Raw genomic sequence first — 13448 nt, 5'->3', positions numbered from 1 at the left:
GATAGCCCCCCTTATATCTCCAATAAATATATGGGTACTCCCTTCCCAATCTCATCCTGAAAACTGCTTAGGATAGAAAAAGTACTTAGTATGAAGGCGACTTTAAAGCATGGTATTCACTAATTCTGGAATCCACCGAAAGCCAACTGAAGGCTTTTCCTGCTTGAGGAAACATTTTATATTATTGCTGAACTGGAAGTCAGAGTAACCTTTGCATTCTAAGCACTCTGAATCAAGTAGAATGTTTTGGGGCAAGACACGGTACGGTGTCATTTTATAATCTAACCTGGGGATGGCTGTCCCATTTACAGTGGCATTGAGAATAATCATCGTGAAATCGATGATCGTGTAGAACACATGCCACATTAAACATATTGATGATTTCTATGTGTTTTAGCAAAACAGTCATTGTTCATCATCATGTAGTGTCATGCTAGATGAGGTAGAACAATAGTGTTGATGCTGAGCGGAATGCTTTCACTTTCAGTGGCACTGAGTGCAGCTCATTTGCTCTTCATTGTCATCAGGACCAGAAAGAGCTTGAGAATGATGCTGAGCCTCACACACCCTCAAGTGGTTGTCATCCGTGTAGGATAGAAAACTCCAATGTCCAGAGCATGGATGGTTGTCTTGGGATATTGAACTGAACTTAAGATGCTGGAGCAAAATAGACCATGTTGGACCTGCTGACTTTTCAGCTGGAGAAATGTGGAAGTCCATTTAACAGGAAGGCTGTAAATCCCAGGGGACTAATTTTAATGCATAGTAATGAATCAATGGTCCATCACAAATGCCACTGACCAGTATTTGGAATGGCCATCGCCCTCTAATCCAAACAGAGACCATTGTTTAAGTAAACTAGAAAAGTCTTTTCAAACAAGCTTTCAACTAAGTCTCGCATTATCAAGCACGTGCCGAAGGATGTCAGATCTGGGTCCATTCTAAGTATCTGACTGGACTCCAACTCTCTTTTCTCCAGAACTTTCATTGCTCTGCTTCATCCCATTTCGGTTCCATCACTCTGAACTGATGTTGATGAGGTGTAAAGCTCCTCAGAAAAAAAAACGTTGCCATGCAAAACTGTGCTAATTAGTTCGTCACCAACTTGTTTCACCCAAATAAATCAAGTGTAATTGGTGCAATTATGAGAAACTGCATTAGTCAGTCTATTTTCTTTCTGCAGGATGCCTGTTGGAAGGATGTCAGGAAAGAAAATAATGCAAAATACAATTCTACAACTTTTATATAACCTTTTGCATGGCTTATTGATATATATTTGACATGGTTCAGCATTCCGTCCACCCATTGTTCTTTTTGCTTATATATATATATCACGCAGCTGTTATTTCGAAACAGTGACACATGGCAATTTCATATATGAGGGTGCTTTTACATTATCACGTGGTCAATTTAGCCATGGATCATAAAGATAATGTGCGTGAATACCTAATAGATACAAAAATGTAATTGAAAGTTATGTATTACGCTATTGACATACCTAAAATTCTATATTTGATTTAGTACTATTTATTTACGTCAGTAGTTCAAGAGCCTTCAATTGCTGTTCTGTTCCACACGGCCATGCATTGACCCCCCTCCCCCACCCCCCCCAATGAGCTGCCACGAGACTATACCAAGCGCGTGTTCAGCTCTAGCTGTGCGCGTTCGGTAAATGTGCAAAATCTATGAAGTTCAAAAGGTCCAGTGTGTGTTTTTGTCTTTTCCTAACCACAGTTTGTCGTTAATAAATAGTCAGAGCAATGTTAGTCTTTCGATTTAACTGGAATTCGGATAACTTTTAGTGTTGGAAAAGATTTTACCAAGTGTACGTCACTGAGGGCCCCAAACCCAGCCTATTCCATGCAGCTGCTGCAAGTCGGGTATAACGCGGCCCAGGAGCAGCTGCATACGTGCCCTGCGGCCTCACCCACTGAGGTGCAGAAGCAAGGGGAGGCGGGGGGGGGGGGGATTTGTAAAGTGGCCTGTGTAGGGACACACACGCTCGGCTTAAAGCTTGCATTTTCCGTGGCTGCTGCTGCTGAAGATTACGGAGCACGCCCTGGACCGACCCTTTCTCCCAGGCTTAATTTGGGCGTGCGTTTTGCACTTTGACTTCTGAAATCATAAATCTCAGCGCAGGCTTGAGTAACGGGGCCCCGCGGATTTGTTTACTTGCCCCTGGGCTGAGATCAAACAACAGACCTGGGTGTGCGCTGGGAATGCTTTAGTGGCGGCCTTTCCCATGTTCGGAAATAGATTTAGCCTGCGCGTGCATTTTTTCCTAAAACATAAATGGGACACTCAGATTTGTAAATTGAAGGATTGAATTGCATTTCCTTTCTACTCGCATGTGTACTACAGCGATATTTCACGCATCCTTGTTACACTACTTCAACCCATACTAGCGCCTTACTTCATCACCTACTGGCGTCCTACATATAGATAGCCTAATACCCCTAAATCAACTAATAAAGCGTTCTACATAAGCTTACACTATTGTCCCAAACCCATACTAGTGCTCTACATACAATCATCCTAGCATCCCTAAATAAATGTATACTAGTGTCCTACATAAACAGACACTTGTGTCTTTCTTTAACTCATACTAGTGATCTACTTTAAAACCTACCTCAAAACCTACTAGTGTCCTTACATAAACTCATACTAGCGCCCTGCAAGGGAGAGGGGTGGCGCAGCGGCCAGTGCGGCTGACTCCGGAGCACGGGGATCACAGTTTGCTCTCCGGCGACAGCTCCGCACCATGTGACTCTGGGCAGTAGCTCCCTTCCCCTCCCCGACGGCTCCCAGCGCCTTGAGACCCCTGGGGGTGATTAGTTTGCGCTTTACAAATACCAGATACATAAATACTTCAACCCATATGAGCATCTTATTTCATCACCTACTGGCGTTCTACATATAGACAGCCGAGTACCCCAAAATAAACTAATAGTATCCTACATACATTTACACTATTGTCCTAATTGAACCCATTCTAATGTCCTACGTACATTCATCCTAGTATCCTTACATAAAAGTATACTAGTGTCCTACATAAACAGACACAAATTTCCTGCTTTAATTCCTACTAGTGACCTACTTTAACACCGAGTAGTGTCCTATAAATACTCCTCCTAATTGCCACTACATATTCTCCTATTGGTAACCTACATATATGAACACTAGTTTTCCACTTCAAACCATACTTGCACTCAATCTAGTGTCCTTTGTAAACTCCTACTATTGTCCCACATAGTCTCATACTAGTGTTTCACATTAGATTTATTAGATTTCCTTATTAAGTGCAGCGTATCGCCCTGAGCAGGGTCTCTCTGCACTGTTACGGCTCTACAGGTCCTTGGATAGGGATATTAAAGTAAATATCTAAAGCTAATGAAAGATTGAAAAAACCTAGGTTTTAAGAGATGTTTTAAACTGTTTAAAATGCATGCAAGCACGTAGATATAGCAGGAGCTGATTCCAGTGCTGGGGGGCTAAGTATGAGAATTCACATCCCCCATACCTGGCAATGAAGATGAACTGAGGGGTAAACAACGTTTACCACGAAACTTTTTGCCCGCAGGGAATCACAACGGGGTCATTACAACGACCGCGTTGTGATTCCGCATACCATTACTCCGCAAGTCGAAACGACGACTTGCGGAGGATGGGGGGGGGGGTTGGATTCAAAATCCAACACCTTCCATAGGGTGTGTCCAGACTGGAGTTGGAATAGTAAATTATACTATTCCAACATCCAGCGCCCCCCTCCGCAAGTCGTTGTTACGACTTGCGGAGTAATGGTATGCGGAATTACAACGCGGTCGTTATAACGACCGCGTTGTGATTCCCTGCGGACAAAAAGACCGCGGGATTTCGAGACATATTCGAGCTGAGGATGTAACAGGAGTTTCTCGCAGGATCTGAGACTCTGAGTGGGGGCATATCACTGCAGTTTGCCCTGCAAATAGAAAGGTACACTATGGACCAAACAAAGTAGTTTAAACACGGAGTGCTTTTTTATAGACCGCTAATAAATGGTTCTGAGAATTAGTTCTGAGTGTGATCAAGGTGGAAGATGACAGATTAACCGTGCCACGGTATTTTGAACCACATGGAGCTTGGAGAACAGTCCTTCATTCATGGCGCCCATTAACGCATTGCCATAGTCCAGGCAGCTGATTATGAGAGCCTGGACCAAGGATTTTCTTGACTGTAGTGGCAGCCACTGAAATACTTTCCTGAGAGGGTGCATGATTCCAAAGCAGGAGCCCGAAATGGCATTCAAATTTTCCCTCATGGAGAGGTTCTCAAGTACCATGATTCCCAGGTTTCTCACTGCTGCTTTTAGGAAGGGAACTGAACCAAGAACATGAAGCCACCTGTCCTCAGACCACACAGAATGGGCCTTCCCAAAGAGCACAATCTCTGTTTTGCTCGTATAGATTTGAAAACAGTTGAGTTACATCCATTAGGCGATCTTATTCATGCAGTCACAGAATCTTTCTTTAGTAGAGTCCGGGATATGTCCCATTGTGATGACAAGTTGAGTGTCATCTGTATAAGAGATGACCTGGAAACCAAAATATTTGATCACTTGTGCCTGTGGGGATCCATTGATATTAAAAAAGAGTGGGGATCGTTGAGGATCCCCGTGGCACTCCCATTTCCAAGGCTATGGTTCAAGAGCAGAAGGACTCTAACTGCACTGTATGGGTGCACTCACTCAGAAAATTCTTCAACCATCCCAGAGCTTTCCCACTGAAACCTATCTGCCCCAGTCGTTTAATTAAGACTGAGTAGGAGCTGGTGTTGAATGCAGCCGATAGATCCAATAGTACCAGCATTGCTCAGTGCCAATAATCCAAAGAAAGTCTTATGTTGTCTCATACCTCAACTAGTGCCATTTATGTGCTAAAAAAAGCTTGAAAACCTGACTGGGAGGGATCATGCAAAACATGGCTTTCTAGAAAAGCTGTTAGTTGGGTATTCACCTTAGTTTCCATAACTTTTCCAAGGAAAGGGAGCAGTGAAATAGGTCTAAAATGTTCTAATTCTTTAGGATTTGCCGTGGGCTTTTTAAGAATAGCTTTGACCCAAACTGATTTCTACTTGACCAGTAATGTTTCCAGGCAAAAGAAAAGAGTGAATAGATCATTGAGAGAATCGACAAGTGCTGTGGCCAAAGTTGCCATGATAAACGGTTGTGCAGGATCCTCTGGTGATCATTCTAAATTCTGACTATTTTTTCCCCAAAATAGTTGGCAAGATCATTTGCCAGGGCCTGAGATGCTAAGACTGGTTTGGTGCATGCTGTGGGATGTGGTGAATTCCTTGACAATCTTGTACATTTCTTTTGCAGAGTTACCCGCATTGTTGTTGATTCTATCTACAATATGGGATTTCCATGCTGCTTTAACATTATGATACATTTTGAAGCCATTGTGCTATGTTCCAGGGTTTTTGAGGTCCTCCATTTACATTCCATTTTCCTGCACAGTTTTTTTCCTTCTTTTAAGGAGTCTGTAAACCATGGTACCCAAAATAGTCTTTGGTTTAGGATTGCTCAATTTAGTAAGGGCAACTTTAGCCAGGGTTTGAATCACCGAACTCTCAAAAGCTGCCTAGGCCATGTTCATATTAGTCTGATCAGTCAGGGAGTGGGGGAGAAAATGCGATGTAAAGGAGGAGAGCACAGGCCTCCAGGACCTGATTAACCAATGTGATGTGGTCCTAGAATCAGGGAACCTTCCCACTTGAAAGTGAAATTTAATAGCAAAATGGTCAGTCCAGACCAGCAGGATGAAGGGTGGGGAGGTTCGACAGAGAGATTGGATGCGTTTGTGAACAATAAATCTAATGTATGTCCAGCTCTGTGAGTAGGTCCGACCTCTTTTTGGGGCAGACGTGGAGATTCTAGGTCTGCTAGTAGGCGGATAATACCAGGGTCTGTGGCTAATGAATATATGTATCGGCCACAGACAGCTGATTGGACACTTTGGCCAACCCCCTGCTCTGGATAAACCAAGGCCATGTGCTGTGGGGATTGCACTCCTACAGCGTGTTGGGCACAGGGTCTGAGAAACTCTGCTGTGTACTGCTGAAGGCGCGGGGCCTCTGATCATGCACAGTAGGGGTTGGAAACAAGTGGTGAGTTGGGCGTGGGTTCTGTCTATGAGCTACAGCCTGGGGCCAGCCCCTGCTGTGCACAGCGAAAGACTAGGCCCTGGGTCCAACCCCTGCTGTGCTGTACATAGGTGGTTACGGTATAGAAAAAAGCGATGGATGGAATTCTTGAATTAATCTCATCCACTGATTATTATTAGGGGCCGCATCCCTATCCATAGTTATTTTTCTCACCATGTCACCTCAGTTTGGACCCAGCCTTATGTGCAAATCAGTCTCGACCCTGCTCCAATGGGAACAGTCCAGCCTGAACTGCCAAGCCAGATCCTCCCTGAATTGGAACTCTAGCAACCCAGAACCTGTTTTTCCCAGCTGATGAGCCCATAACTAGGGAGCAATAGCAATGGATTGGGATGTGGCTCAGAGTGATTGCTAGTGGCTGAGATTAACTCAAGCATTCCATCCATCACTGTTTTGTATACTTGTTGTGTTGCCCTAAGTGAGACTGGTATGACCAATTGTGAGTCATGTGCATACTTTGTCACTGGAACCAAGCTGTACCCTGCTGATGAACCTATAACTAGGGTGAAACCGGTCCTGGGTTTCTTGTGTTCGGGGAGGATCTGGCTTGGTAGTTCGGGCTGGACTGTTCCTATTTGAGCAGAGTCAAGACTTCATTTGCATACAGTTGGGTCCAAATTGAGGTTGCATGGTGTGATAAATAACGATGGATTGGGATGTGTCCCCAGGTAATTACCAGTGGCTGCGATTGATTCAAGCATTCCATCCATCACTGTTTTGTATAATTATTGTACATAGGTGGTTAGGCGCATGGAACAGTTGTATGTAGTACATCACAAAAAAAAAGGAAATTGGAAAATGCTGATACTGTCCCCTCTAGGGAAAAAAATATAGGTACAACGGCATTTTCAAACGCAGAGAACACCAAATTAACCAAACATTACAGAACCTGTAACCAGTCGCAAAAATGTACAAATGCTGTCTCCTCCCATGATGGTTGTGCAATATTAAGACCAGGCATGGACAGAGCCACTCGAGTTATGGAAGTATGTGGCGGTACAGTACTCCCTCCCCGTAGTTATAGATCCTCCACACTTGCCCTTGTGCAGTGCTTACCTGAGCACTAGAGATGGCTTCCAGGCAAAAACGTATAAGTGATATAATTACAGTTTCATGAATTCTTCAGTGAAAGTGTTCATTATTGAAATGATGAAATATGATATTGTCTAGCTATAGAGCACTGGTCTCCATCTCTAAAGAAACCTAGTCACAGGGTTCCAATATGATGTAAAGCAGCGCCATCTGCTGGCTGGGTGAAGAGTTTGGTCGAGCAGCAAACTTATTGCACAGACATCTCTGCTGGTAGTGCAGTGACCAATGACCAACTGTAGGTGTATATGTCCTAATTCAAGCATACCACCGCAAATCTAATGTGGAAATTCACAATCTCTATGGTATTTAACATGTCAAATAAAGGAAGTGACATAGGCGAGGCTCTCATGACAAGTACAGATCGCTAGCATACAAAACGATGTGATCCCCGCAAAAAACAGTGTGAAACATTTCTTTTTAAATAAATCAGGTAAGAAAATCGTAGAACTATGTATGTCTTTTAAAGTTCGACTTTTCCAAACTAAATACCTCACTTGATCCGAACAATCTAAATTTGTTTGCTGCAGATCTTTCATTCAGTACCTTAATTTTGCTAACTTTTCGGGGCATCAATCCTCTGGACCGCTGCTGCAGTAGGCGATTCCAGGCTCCTGTCTTGGCAAGAGCAGCTCGGGTGTACAGCATCTGCCTAGACCTTCTAGAGATGACCCGCCCTGGTTTCATAAACTCTGTTGGTGCGTGTACTGCCATCAAGGGTTTCTTCTCATTAGGGTACCACTGGGGAGGCGAGGAATGCAGGGAGAGGGGTGCTTTGGATGTGGAGGGGTTTGGGAAGGTTGCCAGCCAGATCTAGGAGGTGAGAAACCAGCATCAGTCCTGAAAATAGACACTTGGGGGCAGATTCTGCAAGAATCGTGCGCCATTAGCAAACAGCATCACATTGTGCGGGGTCTGTTTACATGTTGCATGATCATATTATCTTGAACCAACAATTACTCATAATGCCATAGATGTGCAGCACCAAACATGATTCATCATTGCACGGTGGCTCAAAGACAAGCCAGCGATGGTTTGCATGGGATTTGTGATTGAGGTACATCCTCCAGTACCAATTTTGTTGCTAAGACTACAGTCCAAGTGTCAATCGTGTAATATGTGTAATTTTTGCGAAAGTTCCATGAATCACATGAGAAAACGTCATACATTCACCTACTTGCAACTGTTTGAATGGGATACTGAACGCCGGACGTAGGTACCTCAACAATAGTGTGCGCGTCAACCAGCCCTTCAGACTACTACACTCAGCATCTCTCTCGACTCTTGCTCGCACGAGCTCCCCGCATCCGACAATCCGTTCTGGTGGAAGATCTTTCTCCTACATCGCCGTTAAGTCCTGGAACCACCTCCCGCAGCACATAAGGGCGTCCGCATCCTTTCTCGTAGGAAGCTAAAGACCTGGCTGTTTGGTTAGGAGTTCCATAAGGCCTACATTCCTACTCTACACCTGGATGCACTCACGGGTGATTAGCTGTGCTCTACGAATGGAAATAACATACTAGTGCCAAATGAAAACAGATGCAAAGCTATTCATTATGGCTTTTCGCAACTTTTGCTGATCTCACTTTGTGTGCAATAGTTGCACCGTTGCTGCCCCTATAACGTGCACATTGCATATATTTTCAAGGGGTTTGTGCTATGCGGTGCAGTGCCATATAACACTGCTCTTGCGTCAATTTCCCGCAAAAAAAATCAATTGCACCCAAAAGTAGATGACTGCCATCTTGTGCGTCACTCAGCCAGGCAGACTAAGAGATCTGAGTTTGTAATTTGCGAAGTACGTTTGTGTTACTGGCTGCTTGGCAGCAGATCCCGTTCTTGTGGCAGAGCTGTATGTAAGATGCTTTCACCCTCACCCTGTCTGCTGCTGTCTGCGCTCTGCTGGAGGCCTCCTGCCTCTTCTGTATCAGCAGTCAGGGCAGAGGGTGCATTCCTGCGCAGGAATCCACGCAACGCCATGCCACCATGAGTAACAAAGACCCCAATTCGCTCTACATTCACATGCTCTTGTGTATGGCCTGGGCAGCCCCGAGTTCACAAAGGCGCCAAACAGCCAGAAGAATTGGGGTTTGTATTTCTTTTCAGGCCTTCACAAATACATTATTGATCTGGCGCCTTCCTGCGGGGGGAAGGGGGGGGGGGGGGGGGCAGCCGAGGAACATGCATGGAGCACATTGGACGATTTTCTTATTACAAATATGCCCGTTCCTGGAGCTTCCCATTAAAAATATTTTTTATTTTAATTAAAAGCCTGTCTGGCTGAGCACGAGCGGCTTTTCAGGCTAAGTTAAAGCGCAACAAAGGTCTGTGACGCGAGGAGTACATTCAGGCTGTGCTCCACTTGTTTACAAAAGTCCCCCAATTGCTGGCACATCAAAAGCATTTTTCTCTCCCCCACAGTATAAAGGGACATTCATGACAACAGTCTTTGCCCCGAGATTTTGAAGCATCACTTTATATTGGGAAAGCGCCACAATACGTCTGACCTTTTGTTTCATTTGTTCTTACCTTTTCTCCTTTTTTTTTTCTCCAACAAAATATGCGTGGAGCTGGAGACCTGTTTGCAGGTCAGAGCCGCTGCATTCCAGCCGAGAACAGCTCTGTCATTCATGCCCTTTCGTTAGCAGTGTGTGTGGGGTTTCCGAATGAAAGGGCTTATCGCCTATTCCCTTTCTCCCTTCATTGAATAAAAGGGATTTTTTTAATGCCTCTGGGCTGACTGGAGCAACAATTTATTCTAAGCATTGCTACAATTCCCTACTGCAGATGAATTGTGCGCCCCATGAATGGCCGCCCCGGCTGGAATGTGCATTCCAGGGCATTGAGGCAAGGTGCCATGCAGTCCAGTGAGACGGAAGAGACGGGTCAATTTATTCGCTGGGTTTAAAGGGAACAAGCAAGCAAACCACCCTCTTGAAATGCAGTAATTGCAACCCACTCTTGTTGATGCATGTCACCACACGTGAAGTAAGGTGACCAGATTTTGAGAAGCAAAAACCGGCTCAGGCCAGACCTAAAGTAGGATCAAGGCCTTTAGTGCTACTTCTATGTCTGTATATGTATGTGTGTATATATGTGTATATATATATATATATATATATATATATATATATATATATATATTCAAGCTATCCGTACATAATTTTAACTATGTCAGACCCCTACCCTGAGCCCTCTTGCCTTCCTCTCCACTCTCTCCTTTGCTGCAGAGTGAATGCAGCTGACCGCCTCCTGCGCTACCTGCCCAAGAGTATACCTTTCAAATCTCCTTTGCAGGATGAATTGACTTTTGTCCCAAAAAACAGGACATGTATTTAAAACTTAGGAAAGCGTAGGGACACCCGAACGGACACTCCTTTGAAAACTGGGGCAGTCCGGGGAAATCCGGGACGTCTGGTCACCCTAGGTTAAAGGAATTTTAATAGTTATTATCAGTATTCTTCTTATTATAATGCATTGTTGGAATGTACTTGTAAATTTGTGAGTTATGAGCAGTGATGTAACAAGGGCCATGTTGCTACCTATTTGAGTAGTAAGAGACATCTGTAGTTGGAGTGTAGGCGCTCAAGTCCCTAGGCCCTGCACATGTTGATGGCTATACCCCTGGTTATGGGCCATTTTAGTAACTTGAAAATAACTCATTGCTTTTACTTGTGTAATTTTACATTACTGAAATGAATATGTTGCTCTCTAATGTAACCAAAGGGTTGATTGAATGAGCAGGGCCTGCACGGACTGTCTGGCCACCGAAGGTAATAATAACAGATAGACATGAAAAACAGACTTGTATTAAACAAACTAGGTCTTAGTTTTAACGAAATATGTTGAAAGACGCGTATCATTCTTTGTTTTACCAAGAGAACCAGAACTGTGTGGAAAAGGGTTATATTTAGCAATCACCTTTTTTTTTTATTTTTATAGTAGATGAAACGGTGCTTATTTTATTGGTCTTTGCCATTTTCTACAGAATTTGTGTTTTTAAAGCATGGACCGGCCATAACAAGTCGCGACCCCTGCAGATTGCAGAGGTGGGCTGAGAGCTGAAAGCAGCCCTGGAAAAAGGGTTCAGACCAGCCTCACACTGCACTGAGTGACCATAGCCAGGGAGTCTCAGCATTCCCAAATGGAGTTTGGGGGCAGATTTTGTGTTTTCATGAAAAGGGTGTTCATTCCCTGACAGGAGAGAAGATCCCTTATGTCCATTCATCTCCCAAATCAGTCCCAGCCTACTGGGGGTTCCATGCAGCCCGAGCTGTAGGGGCCTGGTGATGCCCCTGGAAATAAAACATAAAAATGTAAATTAAACATTAAAATGCAGATTTAAGACTCTTTGAACGAGTTGTGTTATTCAATGTATATTCGATTTGTATTTTTGTCACATCAAACTCAAACCACGTGGGCAAAAAATTGCATTAAAAAAATGAATAATGTCATTTTTAAACCCTTCCAGTAATGTTATGTAGATCTCAGCAGAGCAATAATCTCTCTGAAAGCAAGGCCCTGTCAGTGAGCTGAGCCGACAGGGCTACTCTCGCTTTGCTGAAGTCAGCAGGGAAGTTCTGCCAGAGTCCACTTCCTGGAGGTGGAGGCTGCCGGTCAGGAGTGACGGCTCGGTGACTACACTTTTCCCACTCAGAGGGCTGCCACGCACTCCGGGCCTTGCCGTTTTTGAGTCTCCAGTGTTGACTGCAGCGGACTAAAAACTTGGCCCAAGTGGCAGTGACAGTTTGAGATTTCCAACGTTGACTTATTTTACGTTGTTATGGAGCGCAACTCAACCGGGAGGTGTCAGTACATTAACATGGGTTGTGCATGGCAGCCCTTTACAAAGAAAATACTGTAAGCAAACTAACATTAAAGATGAACAATTTATCACCAGTTCCAGCAGAAATCATGGCCGGATAGAATCCAGGCATAATAAATTAAGAGCAGGCCTTCAGCCGGAAAGGTAGGGCAGTGGGATGAAATTGAATTGGAGGGTTAAAGATGCAAGATGGCTGCCGAGGAGAACGGAACAGAGGACACGACTACAGATTTGGAAAATCAAGAAACTCGGCGGGGTGCATGTCAAGGGTGAAATAAACATAATTTTTTCCCAGTGTAGATGAGTTTTCTGAATTTACAAGATAATGGATTCCTAACCGTTTGACTTCCCCAATGAAAGACTATGGACACCAGGAACCCCTGCTAAGCCATTTCTATGATTTGAACCACAAAACAATACACAAAACTACAGAAACAAGTGTAGATTAAACTAATACATAAGGGATGAAATATTTTGTTTCAGATACAGACAAAAGATGCACAAAGAGCGAAATTGTAATTTTAATGGGAAGCTTTGGAGTATTTCATAATGTGGATTTATTCCTTAAAGACAAAGAGCTACGATAGCCTCTAGCAAATTGCTTTTTTTGCTCCTAATGTCTGCTTTTTATTGGTGCCTATTAGTGCTTTAGTTGCTGTCTCCAATTGTCTATAGTACTGTTTGTTGTACATGAGCTACTCCCACAAATGGAGCTAAGGAGACCAACTTAATTTTTAAGAATCCAATTACAATATCTTTCACATTTACAGAACAATTTAAAATTTCCAATTTTAAATGTATCTTTTTTATGTAGATATACTTTAGTAATTTGCCTGCTACGCAGTGCAGGGATTAACAAAAACACGCATTTCTCATGGGAGTGTGCAACCGCACCATGTGCGGTCACATCCTAATAATGCGGTTGGGACCACTGACCGGAGGTCGGTGGGTCCCGATTCCGCAATATCGTAATGAGGGCCTTAATAGTTAATTGAATTCCATATAAAACCCACACAAATGTGCTCTTCTAATGTTGCCTTCCCCACTAAAATAAAATAACGGGCCTGTACAGACTTTTGTTGCTTTAGGCTGCCCAAAACATAATGGATAAATATTCCATCTGCCAGTGTTTCCTGACTGCCTTTACATTACGGTTATGCACTTTCAGTGGCTGTTCATCCCAGTTCAAGCGCAACATTACATTTTCGTCAGAATCGAGATTATATGTGCACAAATTTCACACCTACATTTTTCCCCTATAGAAATGTCACCAAACAGTACCTGGTGAAATATATGTGTAGGGTAAAACGCTAGATTAAGTGTTTTGCTG

At 43.7% G+C, this 13448-nt stretch overlaps 1 protein-coding gene across 1 annotated transcript in view; it reads left to right on the top strand.

Annotated features, from left to right (window-relative positions):
• GPC4 (glypican 4) overlaps positions 1-13448 on the top strand; it is a 196965-nt gene that overhangs the window by 170117 nt on the left and 13400 nt on the right. The window lies entirely within an intron of this gene.

This window comes from Triturus cristatus, chromosome 5_2 (assembly GCF_964204655.1).
Source record: "Triturus cristatus chromosome 5_2, aTriCri1.1, whole genome shotgun sequence".
In the NCBI taxonomy this organism is placed as follows: Eukaryota; Metazoa; Chordata; class Amphibia; order Caudata; family Salamandridae; genus Triturus; species Triturus cristatus.
The sequence above is the reverse complement of the archived record's forward strand: the minus strand, read 5'-3'. Positions and strand labels throughout refer to the sequence as shown.